Source organism: Thrips palmi, unplaced genomic scaffold (assembly GCF_012932325.1).
Source record: "Thrips palmi isolate BJ-2018 unplaced genomic scaffold, TpBJ-2018v1 HiC_scaffold_15, whole genome shotgun sequence".
In the NCBI taxonomy this organism is placed as follows: domain Eukaryota; kingdom Metazoa; phylum Arthropoda; class Insecta; order Thysanoptera; family Thripidae; genus Thrips; species Thrips palmi.
Genome location: NW_023144624.1, coordinates 4,777,924 through 4,798,576, shown reverse-complemented (window position 1 = coordinate 4,798,576; position 20,653 = coordinate 4,777,924).

Here is a 20,653-nt window from a genome sequence, read left to right as displayed (position 1 = left end):
GACCATCCAGAATACGACACCGGTGCACGTAGGCCCTTGCTCGTGTGTGTGTGTGTGCGTGTGTGTGCGTGAGAGTGCTGGTTGTTTGTGGGAGCGTATTTTGTGCCGCAACAACCGCCACATCTCCAAATTCCGCTTGGCAGTGCCCGCAGCTTGCTCGTCGCAGCTCCAATTGGAAAAACTCGAGCGGCTCGTCAAACAAACCCCCCGCGGCGTGCGACTCATTTGTACACCTGTAGTGACGCCTGGCGGGGCCTGGCGGGGGCCTGGCGCCCTGGGAATACGAATCAATTGGGCCATACCAGGTGCAAGTCACTGCGGGGCCCAACAAGGACGACAAGGACCAACGGGGACCCCCTGGGGCCTCGACGGGCCGCGGCGGGCACGGGCCCCAGGGACTCGGTCACTTCCACGCCGTGCTCCTCCACACAAAAATTCATTTTGGGTCGGCTGGCCGAATCATTCACTTTCAAACATTTTCAACTGTTCACTTAGATTTGATCCTGGTTTTCCCCCCACGGTAAGTCCATGATAAAAGTGTGACAGTGCATAGTGCCGGGCCGGGGCATTCGTCCGGGGAACGCATGCAGCCGTGGGTTCGAATCCCCAGCCGCGGTGACGTTTTGAGGGAGAGCCAGCTTGCCAGCTAGGCCCAACAGAGGGAGCTGTGCCCTGTCTCCTATAACACAGTAAGCCACCGCCACGGTTTCGAAACAACGCCACCGACCGGCCATAAGTCAGAGTCCAGAGAGGATTTCGGTAATAACCCTTTGGGTGCAGTCATTCCACAGGGAAATGGGGACAGAATAAATTCGAGAAATACGGGGGGCTGTAATAGTGCAGCAATCAATTGAGCCAAACCGCGTCTCGAAATCAGTGCTTTCCAAAACTGAGCAAATGAACGAGGGGCCTTTTCCTGGAAATACGTTTCCGGCCCAGGGCCGCAGGGCAGGCCGGCGTCACCCTTCCCGTTCGAAGCGTTCGAACGCCTAATCCCCGAGACGCGCTGTCCGTTCGGCCTCGACGCCTTCCTCGGTAATCTGGTTCTTCCGGAGCGATTGGCTGACTCGGTGACTGCAAGGCGGTGTCCTGTTTCAGGGGCTCTGATATCAAGGTGAGGCAGAGGTGGCGGCAGTCCGGGCCCAGCGGGCCGGGCAGGCCAGGCCGGGCAGGCCCGCGGCCACTGGGTGGTCCAGTACCATTAGCTCGGTGGGAGTGGCCTGCGACGAGGAGACGGAGACAACATGGCGGAGGTACCAGCGGGTACCTGTACCTCTTTTTCATTTTTATTTCCACATTTTTTCAAACTGAATGGATTTTCCCGCGCCGCAGAATACGGCTCGGTCACTGCCTTTGGAACAAAGGAGCACAAAAGGCGAGTCGACCACCTACAAGGCGGTGACGCCCCTGACAGCTATATGGCTGGCCGCGCGGCTAGCGCAGCTAGCGCCCCGCAGAGGTGACTGCCCTGGTGAATGCGCGTGTTGGCGATGATGAGCGCACAGGTAGCGCAACTGGTAGCCGCCATTGTCTGTTCATTAGACGGGACCCCGACAGGACCAGCAGCAGCCCCGGGCCCCACCAGGCCCAATGGCCAGGGACCAGGGGTCAACCACCCCGGGACGTTCCCCACACGCCGGTAGTTTGAAACACGCCAACGGGAGGTAGTTAAATAAAGTGTTCGATTTTGCCGGATTTTTGAAAAAATTAATAGGAAATTTGTCGCTGACAATCGTGTTTATTTTTCAGACTTAAATTCGAAAAATGAGTTTCTCTATTAAAAATAGAATGAACGCCACTAACGGGTGGCTTAGAGTAGAGTAAGGTTCAGAATTCTTTCTAGAATCTATTGCAGAAATGTGCCTAAAAAGTAAGCCTAGGCTCGCACTCCCTCGCACCCCCGCGTCGTGAACGAATGGGGAAGTCCGCCTGCCCCACACAATAGGCACTAATCTCTGAAACTGATAGTGTTTCGACACGGAGCACAATTAGTCGATGATTGCAGCCCTGTTGACAGAAAACCTCAATAGGGTGGCTCTAAGGTAGTGGGTCAAATACTTTACGGGAATTCCCATTTCACACTCAAACTCGGGCCGCACTTTTCGGCAGTGTCGTCGTGTTTTTGCAAACAATGATTACCCATTTGCCGTACATCCTGGGTGTTTGTGTGTGCGTGTGAGCGAGCCTGTCTGTGTGTGGGTGCGAGTGAGCGTGTGTGCGTGCAAGGAGTTCCCCTGTCATCACACCCGCACTGACAGGTGTGACACGCAGTGTAGTGTCTTGGCAGTGGCCAGTGAGGCCCACCCATTCTGCGTGCAGGTGCACCAGGTCGTTGACCTCACGGGCCGGGGCTGCCGGGGCTGCCAGGGCCGCCTACAGTGACAACGCACGCCCTGGCAGGGCGGTGCTGGGCAGTGCAGGGCACACGGCTTCTGCACACTACGCTGCACTGACTGTATTGGCGCAGCGGCTGCAGAGGTCGACGCCCCCGGCTGCCCACCTTTTAAACGTTGGAAAGTAAAGTACCGATAGCCGGCCGCCAGACTCTCTTGAGTGAGAGAGAGGGAGAGAGAGAGAGAGCACCCTTCTCTTTCTCCCTCCAATAATGAGCCGCCACAAGTGGGCTGCTGGCGTGTCGAAGGCGGACTGCAAACAGAGCGCCCCGCGCCGCAACGCGCCGCAACCCCGCAGCGCGCAGAGTCCACACCGCGGTTTGCTCGCGCTCCCCTCTCCCCCTCCCCCTCCCTCTCTCTCCAGCCACCCTCCCCCTCGCCACCAGTGCTCATGTTGAAGCATTGGAGTCGTAAGTCATATCGCAGCCCCGCGTTCTCCCTCCAGTGGCCCATTGTGAAGGGCTTGGGGCCGGCCGGCCCGGACGGCACGCCCGACGGCACGCCCGGAGGGCCCAAAATGAAAACTCTTTTCCTCTCGCTCGGGGGTGGGGCGGGAAGAAGGAGGGGTGGGGGAGGCGAAGGGGTGTCAACGAAAGCACATACGGCATCGCGAATAAACCCTCAAATCACTTTTTGCCTTTTCGGGAACTAGGGGTCATTGTTTTTAACAAGCCACCCCATGATACCGTTCCTCTCTCCCCCCTTCCCTCTCTCCCCTTCGCTTTTCGTTTCTGTTTTTCACCCTATTTACTGCCCCGTTCCAGGTGGTGGCCGAGCGAGGACGCCGTCGGAACGTCAACGTAAGCCTCTTACTCTGCCGTCCGGGCCGTCCGGGCAGCACGCGCGCGTCCGCGACGGCCACCGCCATCCAGACGGTGTTCGGAAAGTGTACCGAACGGTCCCCGGAGACCCCCGGCGGCCGGAAAACATTTTCGGACAGGGGATGAGGGAAAATACGAATAAAATAAAACGAAGGTAAGAACTGAAACGGGTACAAATGTCCGGCGGACAAATGACGTGCGGCTATCGTAATCGGCAATAAATAAACATTAACGCGACGGCGGAAATCAATATTCTGGCTTGTGAACTACTGCCACACTGCCACCCCTAAATCTTGGCAGCCGGCCGTGCCCCGCCGCGCCGCCCTCCCCTCCGATTGTTTTCGTTTGGCTGCCCCGCTGAGGAGGCGAAGCGAGGCGAAGCGAGGCGGGGCGGGACGGGGGCGTTCTAAACGGACTATTGCGGTTGGAAGTGCGCGCCGCACCCTCGCCCGCCTCGCCCCTCGAGCGCCACTTCGCACCAAACACAACATAATCTCAAATTTAAAACAATATCTGCTTTTTATAGGGCGCACCGCTTTGTTTTGGCAATTGCCTTGGAAATGAAGTCTCCAAATTTATTTTATTGGTAGTTTCTTTTTAAATTTTTTGTTGTTTTTTTTTTGCGATGTACGTGCGACGCGCGCAACAGCAGCGCAGCGAGGCTGTCAGGTGCGTTTTAATCCCACCGTGGCGTGGCGTGGCGTCGTCGGGGCGAGTGGAGCGAGCCGGAAAGGTGTAACGTAGCAAACGCTTTTTTTGTACAACAAAAATACCCGAAGCTGCCGAAAGGTTTCGCGTTTTTCGGTCGGTTCCGACGGCTGCAGCAACAAGCGTGCCAAACAGTGTTTGCCGAACCGGGCCAATTAGCCACCGAGATCACGGCCTTCACCACCTCTTCGGCGGCGTCCTGGTGGCGGCGTCCAGCAGCCGCGGGCAGTCCCCGGGGGCCGCAGGGGTGCGCGAGGACGGCGACGAGGCGGGGCGGGGCGTGCTGGGTAATGGCAGTGCAAACACTGGACGTGCGCCCCGCCCCGCCAGCCCGACTGCGAAACGCGGGAAGGGGTTCTGTCCCGGATCGCCACTCCTACGCGGTGACACCGTCCCTTTGTCGGCAACAATATCCATCCGCAGATGAGCGACTCGTCGAGGCTGCTGAGACACTGTGGCGCCGTGTTTGCTTCGGAATCGGCCTGCCGCGGGGGGCGGCTTGGGCTTGGCTCGGCGGCGTGGCTCGGCGGCGACTCAGCGCGCGCTCGGCTGCGTTCAAATTATCCGGATTCGATTAGCGCGGGACGGAGACAGAGAGACGGGACTCAAAGCGAGGCCTCATTGGGCGGCACTTTGGAGTCCCCCGTCGCTGCGGCGTCGCAGCGCCGCGACTTGCGGCGACTAATTTTCTCCCGAAAAAGGAAAAGGAGTTAACCGGCGAGGGGAAAGGGGAAGGAAGAGGCTGGCAGCGACCTCCTGCGGCGGCTGGCGGTCTGTGGGTTAGCAGTGGCGTGTCCAGACTCTCTGCATTAGCGCCAACATTTGGCCTGCAGTGGTTGCCCGCCTTGCCGGCCGGCGGCGTCCCGAGGGAAGGCCCGGCTCGCGTGCTGCAGCCTTGCAGTGTAGCCACCCGGCCGCTGGTAATCACATGCCCACAGATTTCACGGGGTCGGGCGGCCGGACGCCCCCACGGGGACCCCCGCGCGTCCCCAGGGAGCCCCAGAGGGGAGCCCCAGAGGGGAGCCCGGCCGGGGACCCGCGCGGAGGGTGCTATCGGGGACCTCATCAGCAACGTTGTTAACAGAATATTATTACATGCGCCAGTGGGTGACGACTGTCGCCGGATTGGCAGCCCTGCGAGGGTGGCGGCGCCGGAATGTGGGGTGGGTGCGCGGTTTTTTCGATTTTTTTCGAGCACTCGAGTAATTAGACCGGAGGTGGACTTAAATAAAATGCAATTCATTAATTTTTTCGGTGAAAAAAATTAGCGCCGGTTTAACCCTTTCCCGCACGCTGCCAAAAAGAAATTAAGATAAATTTACTAAAATTTTGTTGATTTTTATAAATATTAAAAAAAAATTGGTCGGTGACTTGACCTTTTTTTACGGTGCGGTTTAGGGGTGGCGGCAAATGGGACGCGCTGCTGTTTATTTGTTTTATCGCGTATCGAATTTCACGAGCCGTTCTGTTCCTGTTGCATCCCGGCAGTGGTAATCAGACCCTCGCGAAAATGCGGCCTCGCCAAGTCATAAATAATGGGGAAAATGATGGAGTGGGGGGGATGAGGAAACAAAAAGTTTGAGCAGAGCAAAACAAAAGCATAAACTACACACTTATTCTTTTTGACGATCAATCCGTTACGTTTCGGACTCCGCCCTTAATAATGACCAACTAGGGAGGAAAACGGGGCCGGGGTTGGGGGGTGGGGAGGGGGGGAAGGGGCAGTTTTCAATTTCGTCTCTCTCGGGAGGCGGCCGAGACAGGCCAAATTATGGGGCAGTCCGACAAGGCAGTAACTGGGGCCTTAGAGGCGGGGCAGACGGCCGTATCTGCGGAGTGCACTTGCAGAGGAAGTGGGACGGAAAATGACTGCCGCGAGGACGAGGGGGCGGGAGAGGAGAATTTGAAAAATCAGAAAAGATGAAAATAAGGAAAGAGTCTTGCCGGAACGGTGACTTTCCACTTGTGTGCGCTCCTTCCATTTCCGCAGAAGGCAGGAAAAGTAAAAAAGGAAAAATTTAAACTAAGAAGTGATAAGAAGTTCATAGATGAAAAATTTAAGTAGCAGTGTGGCTGTGAGGAAGAAGCACGGATGGAAAACTAGCGATGACTCTTGCCGCGACTTCTCCCTCCCACAGTGACACGCGAAACGACACGAAACTCGAACCGACGGCCGTGCGCCACTTAGCCAGCCGACGCCGTGAGAAGCACTGCCCGCGGCAACAGCCAAGCCACCCCCTCCCGTCACACACACACACACACACACACACACACAAATACACACACCAGGCGAGGCGCGCCAAACTCGTTACCAAAAATAAATTTCACGTGAAATTTGGACACCCGCGGCAGTTGTCGAGTGCCAGCGGAAATTTCTCGCCGAAGTTGCAGTTCTTTCCGGCAGTCCCCCCACCCCCTCTGTTCTGTTCCGCCAAAGTTGCGACATGGGTATAAAGTTTCCGGCGATTTATAATTCATTGGTGACCCCGCCAGGCCCTGCCGTCTGGGCGAGTCTGGCCGAGTCTGGCGGGGGAGGCATTCCAAATAATTATTCTCTCTCTGGGCCGGCGGCGCTCGGTCGCTCCCTCTCTCTCTCGCTCGCGGCGCTCTCGGCAGCGCTCTCGCTCGCTCGCAACGCAATCCGCAGCGAGCGCAAACAACCAGCCATTTGCAAGGGTGGCTCGGAAGGGAAGCAACTTTCTTCGTCGGCCCACGCACCCCACTTGCAAACAACCCTGAGAGTCCTACGCAGGCACTCACCGAGGGAGGCGGGGGGGCGGCCGGGGCGGCCGGGGCCGAGGGGAGGGACTTAAGACTGGCTCCATGAATACATCATGAAGGCGAACTGAAACCTGGTTGGCTGCAGACACTGCCGGGCACCGGGCCGAACCGGGCCGCACACGCCAATTACTGCAAAGTCTCCGAATTTCCTCCCAAGTTCGCCCGGTTCGCCGGGTCTGCCCGTGTGGGCCGTCGGCCCGTATCGACCGGCCGCTCCAGGTTATTTGGGACCCCTTCCGTCCGTTAAGTAGTTCGGCGGCAAGCGGACACTTGCTCGTGCCGACGGCTGCAGCCCTGCCCGGCGAGCGCCGCGCCGCCGCGACGCACATTCGAAACGCTCAAATTTATTTCGAGCATCTCGCTTCGGCCCGTCAGCCGCTCGCTGCCAGACAGGCCAGCTTTGCGGGCTGAGTTATACGCTGCACGCGCATTAGCAGTGTCCGGGTGTGTCCGCCGCGGCCAGGGCACCGCCGGGGCACCGCCAGGGCACCGCCGGGGCCAGGCCGCACCGAGCGCGACGGACGCAGGCACAGCGGCCCAGAACCAGGCCGAGAATCGATTGGCGCCATACCGACAACATGTATATTTTTGGCGCCAAAATCTAGCGATACTGTAATTTCAAGTTGAATTCACAAAACTAAAACATCCGTTTGACTTTTGTTGCCAATTTTTTGCGCTAAAAGTAAGGCCGTCGATTTGGGGGCGTCTCTGGGCCGTCCGCAAGCCACGCTCGTGACGTCACGCACGCGATGACCGCGAAGGGCACGCAGGCGACTCACTCCGTCTCCCTCGCACTCGAGGGGCGAGAGAGACAGCGAGCGAGAGACAGCGAGCGAGAGACAGCGAGCGAGAGACAGCGAGCGAGAGACAGCGAGCGAGAGACAGCGAGCGAGAGAGCAGCGAGCGAGAGGCAGCGAGCGAGAGGCACGCGAGACGGAGGAGGAGGCAGCGAGCGAGAGGCAGCGAGAGGCAGCAGCGAAGACAGCGAGCGAGAGCGCAGCGAGAGCGAGCGAGAGGGAGCAGGTCCGCGGTCGCGTCCGGCCGCGTTCCGCCCTTCTGGGCCGCGGGGCAAAACGGTAGCGACAATACAGACAGAGCAAAAACGGGGCGAGTCTTCAGGAGGGTTAGGTAAGAAGGGAGGCCGGCCGTAATGGTGGGGGCGGCGGGGAGTGGGAGAGAGAGAGAGGGAGAGAGGGTCCTAAGCGGCTTAGTGATATATTCTGATGGGCCTCCGCGGCCCGCGCCCCCCGGCCCCGTATCTGCCTCGCCCCGGCCCGCGAGTTGCGGCGTTGTCCCGCCGGCCCCAGTCACCCCATCGGCCTGTGCTGCTCGCTGCTGCTCGCTGCTGCTCACTGCCTTCCAGGAGAGAGGACGGCCGAGGAGCGGAGCGGAGCACAGCGGAGCGCCACAGCGCCACCGAGACCGAGGGGGAGAAGAGGGAGGCTGCAGCCTGCAGTGGGCAGGGCACTGGTTGGCCTGCTCCAGGGCCTCCCAGGCCTCTCAGACCGGCGAAACTAGGCCTCGTTTCAGCGAGGCGGAATCAAGCGCCAGTAAATTTGGTTTGGGCGTTCGCGGTGATTTCCCTTGACCGTTCGACGGCGGTTCTGGTTTTGGTCTGCCACGGGGCGTTGCTGGCTGCGTCTGCGTACGCCTTCTCGTTCCGTCTGGAGGAGAGCCGACGCAGAAGGCTGCGTTACCACAGATAAGGACCAAATCGCAGCCTTTTCGGGGTCGGACTGCTAAAATTTTAATCTGTGAAAAATGCTAATTTAGACTAAAATTAATTAAAACCGCGCGCTTTTGGTGTACGCACAATTATTTTCCGTGCTCACCGCTCTGCTGGGAGAGTAAAGGGGACAGGGTAGCCACCACGAGAAGGCCGCGGAGGTGAAGGAGGCGAGTGCCACAGCCAGGCCAGCCAGGCGGGGCGGGCATTGTTGTCATGAGTTACGCCCCAGTGTCCGTCCGGCCTGGCCGGCACGGCACGGCCACGGCCACGGCCCCAACCCAATCCGCGGCCTGGACACACTCGAGACTCGGCGTACAGCATGGAGCCACTCCCTCCATCTTTAATGTGGCCCTACACTGTCCTGACGCTCAGCTCAGATTTCGAAAAAAGAATCTTATTTCGTTACTTTTATTCGCTCCTTTGATAATTTAAAAAATCCCGCGAACTTGCTTGTGGAACGGCGAAGAATCTTGAGTATGTGCTACAGCATGCATTCATTGGGCTTATCTACGTCAAGGAAGTTGCAGGATGTTTTTCGAATCGACGAAAAACAATCAGTATAGAAACATTGGCGTCCACTTTCCAAAGATTTATCCAAAAACGGAAACCACCGTGACGTGGGATCATTTGGTGATTCCAATTTGTAACTTGAACGTGAAGCTATCAAAGCCAAATAAGCCACAATTTTTACCCTTTTTTCCAAGCTATGAGGTCAAGCCCAGGCAGCACCCGCCATGTTACGGTGGAGGCGTGGTTGGGGCCCACCCCACTCACCGACTCTGGCCCGCCCCGCCACGCCCCGCCCCGCACCACGCGCTACGCCCCTCCCCGCCGCCCCTTCACCCGAGGAGCTCCGCGACAGAAAGACGTGCCTCATCGCTTTCTCGATACGGCGGGGACAAAAGTAGTTTATCACTTTGAAACAAAAGGTGCTGCATTACGGATTGCTGACTCCTCGCCTTTTTGGGCCAGGGAGACTTTTCTGGCCGCAGTGGCGGTTCTCCCAACCGAAATCATGCTGTGCGCGGAGCACGAATCCGGGGCATTTTTCACATCTTTCTCCCCCCCCCCTCCTTTCCCCCAAAAAAGTAAATTATAACAATAAATTCCGGTAGTTTGGGCCGAAGAGTTATTATTCCGAATTCTATGACGGAATTGTCGCGCTCGGCCCATGCGTGGGGGCGTTCTATTTTAGTCTGGAAATAAAAATGATTTTAAAAGGAAGCAGTGTTCGGCAACAATATTGGGGTGATGAGGGTGAAAAGGGGGCCGGGCGGCCACCTCGGCATCCACCGCCACACTCGGCGACACTGCGACCCGGAAGGAAGGAATATTTCATTTCCGCACAATGAGAGGAGAACCCCTTCCGTGTGGGAATCAGGGCGGCTGAAGGGGGCTGCGTGGCCGGGGGCTGCCGGACCAAATCTTTTTACACATTTGGTCAACTTTCTAAAGGTGTCTCCAAAAATATGTGTCATCAGAAAAACATCCACATCGGGTATGTACATACCTCAAAGGGAGGACGCTGTTGCAGTAGTTTCCGTTGCTCTGAGACACAAATTGGAGGGACACGTACACCCAATAAGCTCAAGTCCCCCACTTTTCAAACTTTTTTTTTCAGCGTGTTTCAAGTTACTTAATAAACCCACTGAACTTTTTTAAATGTTTGTCGTCGGTTTCCCGAACAGTGTACGAAAATTCCAAAGGCCAGCAGCACTGCCCCGGTCCAGTCGGAGAATGCGTGATCGGAGCCCTATCGGCGCAAGAAGGTACTCGTTATGCTCGAAATGGACCCCAATAATGCCGGCAGCCTCGTCGGAGCTGAAGCGAGAGAGAGAGGAGGGGGGGGGGGGGGGGGGGTGAAAGGAAGGAATGAAGCGAGAAGGGCACGTAATATCAGTGAGTTTCGGAAGTCCTATGTCACCCGAATGAATGAATCAAAAGGGCCCCTGCTGCACCCGTGCCGCGTTCCCAACAACAAAAGCAACAGCAGCAGCAACAACAACAACGCTACTGTAACTTTCGCCTTTGTCGCCGCGCTGCCTCACGACACTGCACTCTCATCATCGTGGCCCTTGTTTTGTTATTGTTGTTTGAACAGATTCTCATTTTAAAGTGATTTTCGTTCGTCCCGCCGTGAGAACATCACCCCCTGCGGCGTGTACACGTGTACACGCGGCGGACACCGCAAAAAAAAAGAGAAGGTGTTTTAATTATTTGTGCGAAGAAGAAATATAAAAGCCACAAGTGTAAATAAGTGCGGGGCGTGCTGCGTTATATGCGAAGGTAGATTCAATATACGAGTCCACCGAGGCAAAAGGTGAGAGGTGAGATGTGGACCGGTGCCTGGACCAGTCGCGCTGGGGCCTACAGGTATAATAAATGAGCGGAGCGCCAAAGAGACCGCCCCGCCCCGCGCCCCGCCACGCACCGGCTCAAAGCGCGGGTGCAACTTCACGTACGAAAAATAAAATACGTAAAATAAAATGAAGCCGAAGCACCTCCACACACCGGCTTCTCCGGCGCGCGGTTCTTGTAAACACGTCAAAAGCAACAAGCGGGTAGCGACTGGCCAACCCAACAATAAAATGACAAAAAATTATCAAAGGTTTCCTTTTTGTTTTGAAATTTGCTTTGTGTTTTTCAGGCTTAAAATGTCGTCTTAACGTGTTCCGAGTTGTTGAAAATATTATTTCGAACTTGCATCTTCGCTGCGTCCTGCCCTGTCTGTGTGTCTTTGCTTGGCTCCGTCGGATTCATATTCATATTGGCATCGATGAGTCGACCGCAGGGCTTCAGACGGGAAATAAATCGGTGTCTTGCCTGCCAACAATAGTTTGCACAGGTTGACCTGAAAAGAAAAACAGTTTTAATTTTCCCCTTCCCTCCCCAAACGGGAGTTTCCGACGTTCAGAAGCTTTGAACACTCCACCGCTACTCCTAGGCCCGCCGCGGCCCGCCGCCTGGGCCCCGAGCCCGGCCCGCTGGCCCCCTTTCCCACGGCGGCGAGATGAAATGGGGTCCCGGACGTCCCAGACGACGTCCCGGACGGACCCCCGACCGCTGCCTCGAGAGCGACGGAGACGGTGCCGCAGTGTGCGGACGACGCGGACGTGCCAGGAGGAGCGACACATCCGCCGCGTTATAAAGTTGATGTAACATTCAATTTGTCGGCGACGCGACAAACTCGGCGACAAAAGTGGGAAGGGCCCGTCCCGGGCCGTCCCGGTTCGCCTCGGTGTGGTGGAACTGGTGGACGTCGGGGACGTCGGGGATGGGGACCACGAGGGACCATGCGCGGTCTGACCCACTGGATTGATGAAGCGAGCCCACAATGGGGCGGACGCACCCACACCTGGCCTTGGCTCGCAGGCTCAGCCACCACTCCGTCTCTCTCGCACCCCTGCGGGGCACCGCGTGAGCTGGAGAGAGACGGAACGACGAAAGAGCGCGTTCGAACCCGTCCCGCCGGCCTTTGGCAACGGTCACCTTTGTGAAGGCTAGACGCGCCGCGCCGCGAGGTCGCAGGGACGTTCTCACGGTAGTCGCGCAACCTGACGGCGTTCGACAAGTTCGCCGGCGTTCAAGGTGGCCACAGATCTTTTGAACGTGTGTATCGTCAACGTCGAAGGGCGACCTAGCCTTGGAAAAGTCATCGAACTCAAAACTTTTTATCAAAAGCCATTCAATGTCAGATGCTTCCCTGGCCTCCTTTTTCTATCGGCGCTGCACTGGCGGTCTTGAGAGAATTTCCAGCATGCTCAGGTGGACGGCCCCCAGGCGCCCTTTCCCCGTTCCTCTACAACCGCCGAAAAAATGCCCGGCCGTTGAATCGGGCTGATCGCGGCCTTGGGTTGTTGTCTGGCGCGCGTGCCTGCGCATACGGCGGCCTCGTTGTCGCTGCCGGCCTCGGGGGCCTCGGGGGCGTCGGGGGCCTCGGCGCGGGAGAGGCCTCCGCGACGCCGAGACAAGATGCCTTCCGACGGAAGCGGGCGCTTCACCGACGCTGTCCGGGCATGCCCAGGGCGTATGCCAAGCCGCGGCCTTGGCCGAGTGGAGGTCAAACACCTCGCACAAAAGTCTGAAAAATTAAACGGAAAGAGTTTAACAAACTCCATCCCTTTCACTTTTTACTATAACGAGAAAATACTGTCGATCTCCCTCTGCGACGTTCACGAAATAAAGCGATTCGAGCAGCGTTTCCATTTTAATGCTTCACACTCTAGAGGAGGATACCCCTCCGTGTCCGGCGGCGGGCCAGACGGCGGGGCGGCTAGCCGTGGTCCATTCATAGTTTCCTTCTCCCCCTCCACACACACACACACACACACACACACACACACAGACCTGCCCCCGGGCACCGCCGCTGGACGCGCTACCGCACCGGGGATGCGTCAATATTTACTCTCAAATATTGTAGTTTCCTGTCGAATCGCGCCGATTGACAAATTCCCCCGTCACTGTGGGGCGTGGCGGAGGCGTTCGTTTGTGTGTGTGTGTGTGTGTGTGTGTGTGTGTGTGTGTGAGATCGAGAGAGAGAGAAGGCGAGAGTGTGTGAGTGTGTGTGCCGTGGACGAGGAAGTGTCTGTCTATCCATTAGTGAAGATGGCAGTGTCCAGATAGCCACATCCGACCGGGCAGGTGAGAGAGAGAGAGAGAGAGCAACAAAAGCGCGCGGGTTGCATCCGTTGCATTTCTTTCCCCCTAAAAAACTGTCTTTTTATATGACATCAAGCGAGGCCAAAAAAAAAAAAACATGAGCAAGTTATGGCTTTGCGGCCCGTCCTCCGCCACGTCGATTTCTCATAACCGGGCCGGCGGCGGCACCGGTAGCAGTGGCCGCTCGCGCCGCGGCGGTTCCCTGTAAGAAGTCTCGTTCTGCGCGAGCGGCAAGCATCGGCAGCATCGGCAAGCAGCCTCCGAAACGGCCCCGCGCCGCGCCGCCGTGGGGCCGAGTGGTTTCCTTTGAATATTCACATCACTTATCAGTCGGGGTGACAAGCAGAGAGGCGGGTTGCGCCCGCAGCTGAAAAGAGGCGACACATCAAACCGAGCCCCCGCCCCGCCCCGCCCCGCCGCGTGTTGCGAATGACCGGCTGACTCACCGCCTGGGCCTGGATGCGGTAGGTGGACGACCAGAGGGACTCTTTCCAATTTTACCTCGGAGCCAACGTGGCGTCGCGGCGACAGTCGGTCGCCCGACCGCGAATTCGGAATCATCGTCGTCGTCGTCATCGCCGTGGTCATCATCGACGACCGGTCGCTGGCGGTCAGGCTGCCGGTGACACTGCAAGCCATTTATCAAAAGCAAGGGAGTCGCCAGCAGGGCCGTGGGCGAGAAGGGAAAGGGGCCTGGAGTCGCGCTGGAGCCTGGAGCCTGGAGCGCGCTGGAAGCTGGAACGCAGCCTGGACAAGCGGAGGAGAGGGGGGCTTTGCCGCTTTGCGTCACCGTGCTCAGGGCGCTGCCTTGCTGCTGCCTTGCTGCTGGAGCGTGGCCCTGGAGTCCAGGGAGGGTGCTGCCTGCACTGCATGCCTGCTGGAGTCGAGGAAAGGTTGAAACCCGCGGCCCGCTGCAGGAGTCGCTGAAGGCAGGCTGCGTGTCGAAAACGCCAGGCCAGCGACGGAGCCACGGACGCTAGAGCCATGGGCGCTGGAGTCGTAATAAATTCCAGTGCCTGGAGTCTAGAGTCGCTGGAGTCGAGGTTCGGGCCGACCATTGAAGTCCGGACACACCAATAATGGGATCCCGAAGACCGAAGGCCGAAGCCAGGGCCGCGGGCCTCGATATCTCGTGCGCTGGAACTCCTGGAACGTCCAGCCAGAGCATGAAAAATTGGGGGCCGGACCGTGCCGTGGTGGCCGATGGGCCGATGGGCATGCCGGCACCGCTCTCCCGGGCGACAGGTACTTCGGACACGTCCCGGCACTTCCGGCCCCCCCGGCCGGCACAGCCACTCGGCCTTTCGATCCAATCAGGGTCCGAACCGCGTCCGAACCGCGAGCCGACGCCTCGCGAACTCGGACCGACCCGGCCGGGGTAACGCGGCGCGGCTGCGTCCGAAGGGACGAGCGCCGCGAGCGGGGCGTCGCGGACGCAGCCCGGCAGAAGCGGCCGTGTGGCCGTGTGGGGCTCTTGGAATGCGGCTAACCGATTTATGAGAAACGAGAAGGTGTCACAAAGAGGCGGGGGGAGGGGAGGGGGGAGGTCACGTAGTACGCTGCCGCGCTGCCGCCTTCGGCTGCCTTTGGCCGCGAGCCGCGGCGACGCGCATTCGGAAATGAGTAGCATAGCCGCGGTGCTGCCCCCTTCCCCCTGCCCCGCCACCCCAGGACGCGAATCAGGCCCTCGCCGACCAGGCCAACCTCGCCCTGGCGGCCGGGCAGGCAGCCCGGTAGCCTACCCGAGCAGCACGGCAGCATGCGACGCATAAAGACCACTCATAACTTGCTTGATAAAATACAGCTTCCTTTAGCCTTTTTGGGGCTGGCTGGCTGGCCGTGCACTGGGCTGGCCCTTTTTTACAGGGGTCCCATTCAGGATGACCTGTGGGTGCGTCCCCAGCGCGGCCCTGCCGGGCCCTGCGCAGGGAAGACCCACGTCACTGCGCGGGGCCCTCGCTCAGTTATGCCCTTCGGGAGCCCTTGCCCATGAATGAACCAGTGAAATAGTAAAACCCGTGGCTCCCGTCGGCCCGCGGTGCGGCGTCCGGGGGTCCTGGCACCGCCAAGGCACTGACCAGACCGCCGAGAAGGTCGCGCAAAGGCGGCTCCGCGACAAGATGACGTCAACTGTGAGGGACTTCCTCGGCAGTTACGGTCCTCTTGGCGGTACCATGGCTGCGAGCGGGCATTTCATCAGGCCCAGCCAAGGCGAATTAGTACCAGCTCCACGACCCCAAGGCCCGAAGGGCGATCGCCCGCCAATCTGCCTGATGGCTGCTCGGGCGGGGGCGGTGGGGAGGGGGGGGGGGGGGGCGTCGCGCACCTTGCCAGTTGGCACGCCTGCAGGCACGGCAGGCACGCTTTGGCCGCGAGCTGCAATTTCTCTGATTGTGAATTCCTTATTTGGAAGTTGATACGGTCTGAGGCAGACGGACAAACAGACAGACAGTCGGTCTTGGTCCCCCCGTACGGGGGGGGGGGGGGGGGCTAAGCGACATGACGGAGAAATTGGAACCGGACCAAAAATTTGCCATAGGCACGTTTCTTCTTTTAAGAATTTGAAAAAAGTAAAAAGTCAATACAAATCGGTGCCGTCGCTCAACCTCAACCCCACCGGGCCGCCATTTGGCCATTTGTATGGCGAATCCGCAATCACCGTGAAGAAAGGCCGCAGCTTTTTTGTGTGCTCCCTCCGCCGCCCCGCATGCCGATTCCGCGCGTCGTCGCTCTGTCTCTCTCTCTCGCACTCGTGGGGCGTCGGGCAGCCCCGCGCAGGTGCGAGAGAGACAGGGCAGCGCTGCATCGCGCACCGGTCCGCCGCCGCCGGGGGGACGGTGTGTCTTTTATGTTATGGATATAGAGAGATGGGTGGGGAGGAAAAAGTGACGGCATCGAGGGAACTTGACCCGTAATCAAACGAAAAGCGTGTCATTTCGGGAAGAGTTACAGTTTCCGGATGCGAGGCTGGAGGCTGCGGCGAGGCGGCCCGATTCAAGGCGGCGCGGCGACGCGGCGACCCCTTTCAAATCTTTTTCCGGTGGAGGGCGCTGTTCCGGTGCCGCATTCCGGATTCCGGGGAGAAACGGGGAGGAAACGAACCGGGAGTATGAGAAATCGGGGAGGCCAGGTTGCGTTTGGAGATTCCGTTGGATGGGGCGAGGGCCCCGCCGTACTCACACGTCTGGCAGTGCCCCGGCAGTCCAGGGCCTTGCCAGTGCCGTGCCAGGGCCGAAACGCGCGCCGGTGCGCCAAATGTATGCATGACTGCCGCGCCAGTGCTGCCAGTGCCACCACCTGGGCATTGCCGCCATCTGGCCACCACGCCGTCGAGGATGGGGCCTATTTCGTTCGCGTTCTACTTCCCCTACTTCCTCTCTCGCCATTTTTAATTCACTTTTTTAATTTCATTTTTTCCAGTGTAATTTCTTTTAGTTGTTTCCACTTGCGGCCGCCACAGTGCTCCACCTCCGGGACGCGAACCTCGTCGCAATTAATTAGTGGGGCCCCCACCCCCTCCCCCGCACTGTCACTCAAGAGACCTCCTTCATTAGTTCTCTAAAAGGCTGCCATGAAAACTCCCGCGCCAGCGCGTTTGCCCCCCACTCCGTCTCTCGCTCCGTCTTTTTGCCCCTTTTTTTCGTCCTCTATCCCTCTCGTCGTCCTGAAACAAGGAAAGCGAATTCGCGCAAATGAGGTGAAGTGGCAGCCGGCAGCCAGCGGGGCCTCGGCGGCGCGGCCACGGCAGCGAGGCGACCCTGCGGCCCTGCGACCCTGCGACCCTGCGACCCTGCGACCCTGCGGCAAGCAAGCAGCAAGTCCCAGAGGCCGGAGGGCCGGAGGAGACGGCAATCCGCAACCAACTAGCAACAACAACAAGCTCCAAACAACGACACACTGCGAAAAGAACGCGAGGAAGACGTCTCGGCATGCCTGCAACAAACAACAACAACAACAATGAACCAGAAGTGCGTGACGCACAAGGCGGTGGCAGCAACAACATGGCGCGTCGAACTAGCGACAACTAGCGAGTGAGACAGAAACAATGCCGTGTTGCTGCGCTAGCTGCGCTATGCTCGCTGCGGTGTTCCCTTCTCCCAGCCGCCCCCGGATTGTCCCCCGCCACTCCCACTTCACTGAGAGCTTTGCGAAACTAACCAACTAACTGGAGAAGTCTTCATTTCTCTGCTTGATTAACTGTCTTTCCGCCTGCCTGCCTGCCAGCCCTGGCGGGGCGGCCGTGGGCGGCAGGGGCGGCCCGAGGGGTGGAAGCAGGAGGGGGTGGCAGCGCTGGCAGCCCTGCCAGGGTATTAGAGATAAAAGAGAAGAAATGAGGGGCGGTACGAGAGTCCTCCATCCCTGGCGTCCCTGCCGCGTCCCTGCCGCGGCCGACCACACTGTCGGGCAGCCAGCCAACCTACCGGCACAAAAATTCAATTTTAATAAAAAACGTTTTTCATCATCAAAGGGAGCAACAAGGCGCGTGCTGCAGCAGACGACGCCGAATGCTTTCCGCAACAATCCGGGCGGCATACGTCACTCGAAATTTACGTACAGCAAAAGAAAGGGATCATTTTCGTTTTCTTTCAAAATTTATCGTTCTGATGTGGTATATGTAGGGTGAAAATTTTAGCCATGTCAGATTTAGTTGGAGTGGATTTGAACCGGTATGGAGTTTACCGCCAACGAGGCGCTGGGCACGTGCGCGCCGTGGAGCGCACCCTCCACTTGTGCTCACCTGGCTATCTTCCCTCTATCTGTCCACCTCTCTCTCTCTCTCTCTCTCTCTCTCTCTCTCTCTCTCTCTCTCTCTCTCTCTCTCTCTCTCTCTCTGCCGATTGTTTTGCGTCGCGTGCTGCTGCGGTGTCCAGGGGTTATTCCACTTGGAGAGCGATACCGATTTCATCGAGAGAGAGAGAGAGAGAGAGAGAGAGAGAGAGAGAGAGAGAGGGGGGAGAGAGAGAGCATCAAAGCCAAGGGACCACCATTTTCCCCAGCGTGTTGTTTTTTGTTTTGTTTTTTCAAACGCGCCAAATTAGGAGAATGGGTTGGAGAAAAAAAATTGTGCTATATTTGATGAGTGGCGCCAGGCCGCCAGGCCGGAGCGGCTGCTTATATATTCCTTTTCTTGGAGGCGTCAGCACGTCGGGCCGGACTAGACCACTAGACACGCATCAGACATTAGAGCCATAAAAATCTAGAATTATGAGGTAGCGGCATCCTGGCGGCGAAGGCCGCGTCGCTACGCCCAGAGTCAACAGTCTGTCTGTCCGTCTGTCTGTCCGTCTGTCTGTCTGCCCCTCTCTGGTGGCGTGGCGACTCCCGGGCTGGGCTGACCGTTGTCCGTCTCTAAGAGTCCCTAAAGGTATGATTCAGGCTGGCGCGAGCTGGCGTCCCGATGTTTATTTGCATTCTAACGAGCGAATCGGCCGGTGAGTCGAACTCGGCGCCAGACTTGACTACAGTCAGGCTTATACCGAAAAGTGGTTCATCACTCTGTCTCTTTCGCACCCTTTCGGTACGCTCCACGAGAGAGACTGCCTCTAGTTGTGCAAAGTCGGCCGGCCTACCTGGCCGCCGTAGCGCCGCAGCCACTACACCGGCGGCTCCATCGCCTAATGGGGCGCAGACAATCAGATAAACAAGGAAGGGTGCAGGCCGGGGGAGGAAAGGGCCAAGGGCCGCGAAGGGAGCGCTGCCTGATTATCGGGGACCTGTCCCGCGGCCTGCGCTCTGTCTCTCTCGCACTCGGGGCTCGTCCCGTGATCGTGCGAGAGAGACAGAGCGACGAGGCGCTCTGCTCGGAATCAGCGCGCCGCCTCCTGCCGGCGTCCCGGCGGCGTCCCGGCGTCCCGAGGCCAAACACTGCGAAAGCCTGACTGCGTTCGCTGGTTCCCCCTTCTCTGTCTCTCTCGCTCTGGCGGGGCGGACGGCGGACGGCTCGGCGGTCGGCCGTGACTGACAGGGCCTCGGCCGCCTATCTCCGGCCTGGAAAGGCGAAGATGAAATGTGGAACAATCGAAGGCTGATGCCGCGGCGATACTGCGGTGTGTGCTCGCCCTGTTTTGTCTCTCTCTCTCTCTCTCTCTCTCTCTCTCTCTCTCTCTCTCTCTCTCTCTCTCTCTCTCTCTCTCTCTCTCTCTCTCTCTCTCTCTCTCTCCGCAGCTCGGCCGCGCACAAGTACCGGCCGATCCTTACCGCCTCGCAGCCTTACGGACCAGGCCGGCCAGACCGAGCAGCCAGCCCTGCCCACCGCTCGCATGCTAATTGGCCGACAGACAGTTGTTGCAGCTGATAGAGGGATTATCCCAGGCAGGTGGAATCACTGATGGCCTGCTTGGCCCGGGCCCGAGTTGCGCGCCCCGCCCCGCCACGCGTCGCCCACGCTATCACCTGCGCCATCAGCGGGCCTGGCGGGGCCGTGCGCCATGCCATCGGGCCGTGCCATATGGGATGGACCTAGACCTCCCATTCTCATTAGCCCAGGTGGAGGCAAGTGTATGCACGACAGAGTAGCGCTCGAGGAACATTGGCAAGATGGCGGCTCGGCGTCCTTCTTACTCTTATCGCCGCCGGGCACCCCGCCCGACGGACGGCACGGCCAGCCCGGCCCGGCGCGGCGCTGGCGAGGCTGGCGAGGCGAGCCGGTCGGGCAAGTCTCAAGGCGGCCGGGCTCAGTTGCGGGGCTCTTGTGGGCGGGCCGGCCGGGCGCCTGGGGCAGCAGCACGATAAGGCAAGGGTAGCGGGCACGGCCGGCACGCCCTATCTGCCCCCGCCACCCCCGCCACCAGGCTGGTCGGGACGAGTCCCAAAGGACCTCCATGCAGGCGCCACGCCCCCTCCAGCTGCAGGGCCTGGACCTGTTCATTACCTACCAAAGGCCTCTGGTGACTGAAGGACCCACCTCTCTTTGGAACCCATCGACAGCGATGCTCCCACTGATCCACGCCGCTGCTCCACTTCCGTTTTTGGACTTCCCTCCCCCCGCTGCTCCTCGGCCGGAACTTGCTCCCCCGCCCTCCAGGACAGTCCCGCGCCCCCCGACCGCTTGGCCGGCTTGGCCGGCTTGGCCCCAGTTTCGTTTGGCCCCGGCCACTCTTGGCGGCCACTTTTGGCGGCCCCCCCAGCGAGCCGGTGTACTCCACCGACCGTTAAAACGGCCGGCAGGACGCGAGAAGCCGTACGACCGAACGGGCGGCGCGGGGGGCGGTGCGCGGCAGGCTCATGACGGACGGGCAGGCGGACAGACAGTCAGACGGACAGACAGACAGGCACACATACGGACGGGCAGTTACGTTGATGCGGGAGTGACGGACAGTCAGTCTGCCGCCGTGCCGCTTGCTTGTTCACATTACGAACGTCGCGCATAATGTGGTTATGGCTTCTTCGAGGAAGTCAAGGAGAGGGAAAAGCGAAGGGGTTGGACGGGGGAAATCAGCAGCAGTGGGAAAGACAGACAGACACAGACAGACAGACAGACAGACAGAAAGATGAGACAGTCTGCGCGGCGGGTCGATGAGGCAAAAACCACTCAATTATTTGGCGTGCCGTGCTCTGCCCGC